The sequence below is a fragment of the Haemorhous mexicanus genome, chromosome 1 (assembly GCF_027477595.1).
Source record: "Haemorhous mexicanus isolate bHaeMex1 chromosome 1, bHaeMex1.pri, whole genome shotgun sequence".
NCBI lineage: Eukaryota > Metazoa > Chordata > Aves > Passeriformes > Fringillidae > Haemorhous > Haemorhous mexicanus.
The window spans coordinates 115336234-115338609 of record NC_082341.1 but is presented as its reverse complement, the minus strand read 5'-3'; the positions used below and the strand labels follow the sequence as shown (position 1 = coordinate 115338609).

Below are 2376 nucleotides of genomic sequence, written 5' to 3'. Positions count from 1 at the left end.
AGCTTTGGTAGGTCCAAACAGAAAAGGGGAAGCAGTCCAGGAAGGAATTTGGACTGTTTAGCTAAATTAACTAATGAGCAGAGGAAAGAAGCAAGATCAAGCAGAAGTAAAGCAGAAGCAGAGCAGAAGCAAGCGCAAGCAAAAAAGCAGGGCAAAAAGCAAAAAAGCAGCACTATGTACTGTACTATCTGTATGTCCCTCTGAGTGGCTGATAAGAGGCCCAAAACAAAACTTTCACTCTGCAGAGCCAGTCTTAAAGGCACAGAACATAATAGCCAGCATAAATTACACACATGGATGGGGATACCACCATCCTAACGTCACCCTAGGATAGTGTTATGTTCTTCAGGTAATTTTTTTCAGGTAGAAAACTCTTTTTCTTACATAGTCCTTATTATGACCTGCCCCTATGGCAGGGTAACTGAAGTTCTTGCTAGTTGATCCCTTGGGATTAGAGTAAAATAATACTGAATGATAAAACACTGCTGGGAAGCACCAGTGGTGTAGTGGTATCATGCAAGGCTCCTGTTCTTGCAACCTGGGTTCAATTCCCAGCTGGTGCATGCAAAATTCCCAGATCCCAGCCTATGCTGTGCCTATACCACAGGTTTGGTGTAATTTGTCAAGTTACATATAGGCAATGTGTTTTGTGCTTTTTGTTGCTTGAATTTTGGGCAGGGCAACTAAGTTGATGTGGGCTTTTTCTGTGTAATCCAATGGCGTAATTGAGTGGTATTTTTAGGTTGCTTTTGTCAAAGAGTTCTCTTCTACTGAAAAGTAGTAAACTCTGAAAACTCTGCTATTTTTATGCAAATAAATTGTTTTACGTGGCCTAAGAATCTGGATATAGTAATTTACTTGTAATTTGAACTTATCAGCCATATAACTAACATACCTCTGCGCTGGTATGAAATATCCTATACACGGCCATTCATCATAAAAGAGATGTACTGAGAGTCTTTGACCAATTTAACACTTTCAGATATAAGGGCTGTCCTTGCACTTTCTTCTCATCCAAAATTGATAGTTTTATATTATATTTGGGAAGAGGGGCCGAAAAAAGCTGTTTAGTATTCAAATATCATCTCCTTCAAACACAAGAGCTGTCCATTCCAATGAGTAGGAAGTCAGGCAAAAATGCCAGGAGGCTTGCATGGATGAACAAGGAGCTCCAGGCAAAACTCAGATGCAAAAAAGAAGAATATAGAAGGTGGAATATAGAAAGTGGAATCAGGGACTGGCAACCTAGGAGAAATACAGCAGCATTGTATGAGCATGCAGAGATGCAGTTGGAAAAGCTGAAGCCAAAATGGAATTGAATCAGGCAAGAGATATCAAAGACAACGAGAAGGACTTCTGTAAGTGCAGACATCACAGAAGGAGGACTACAGAGAATGTGAGCCCATTGCTGCTTGGGGCAGGGAACCTGACGGCACAGGAAAATGCTGCTGTGCTGAATTCCTTCTTTTCTCCACTCTGTTCTCCAAGAGCCAGCCTTCAGGAATCCTGGGTCCCAGAGACCAAGGGGAAAGCCTGGAGAAAGGAATGTATACCCTTCGTGGAAGGGAATCAGATCAGGCAGTACTTATTCAAACTGGACATTCATAATTCCATGGGCCTTGATGGGATGCTCCCAGGAGTCCTGAGGAAGATTATGACTGGGAGAAGTGCTTCTGGACTGGAGGAAGGAAAATGTCACCCCTGTGTTCAAGAAAGGCAAAAAGGAGAAATCATGGATCTACCGGCTAGTCAGCCTTGTTTTAATCCACAGAAAATGATGGAGCAGCTAATCCCACAAAACATTTTCCAGGCATGTTTCACAAAGGCAAGAAGGTCATCAAGAGTAGTGAGCAAGAATTCACCCAAGAAATGTTGTGCTGGACCAGTTATCAAACAGAAATGACTGGCCTGGTAGGCAGGGGGAGAACAGTGGATTTTGTCTGCCTGGACTTACACTGTCTTCCATTAAGATCCTGATAGACAAGCTATTGATCCAAGGGCTAGGTGAGCAGACAGTGAGGTGAACTGAAAATTAGCTGAACGGCCAAGCCCAGAGGGTGGTGCTCAGTGGCACAAGGTCAATTTGGAGGCCACTGCTGTGTGCTGAAATGTTTACACAAATGGATGTTTCACAAATGGATGTACAGTCAGGGGAATTTTACAGTTTAACTATCTAAGGACTGTTAGTTATTAGTCTTAGAAATTAGGATTTTAGAGGTGATTCAGATAAAGCCCCTGCTTATTTGCTGTCTTACATCCTTTTATTAAAATGTGTTTATCAAATACCACTTAGGAGTCCATGAAAACTCTATCACCCATATATCCCTTCTCACATTTTAATGGAATCCTTTGGAAAATGGATTAATTTTGAGACAC

The 2376-nt window shown here is 41.9% G+C and overlaps 1 non-coding gene across 1 annotated transcript; it reads left to right on the top strand.

Annotated features, from left to right (window-relative positions):
* The first annotated feature begins 492 nt into the window (after positions 1-492).
* Positions 493-563, top strand: TRNAR-CCU (transfer RNA arginine (anticodon CCU)). Its single transcript has one exon. It is a non-coding gene; the product is annotated as a tRNA-Arg (tRNA).
* The last annotated feature ends 1813 nt before the right edge of the window (positions 564-2376 follow it).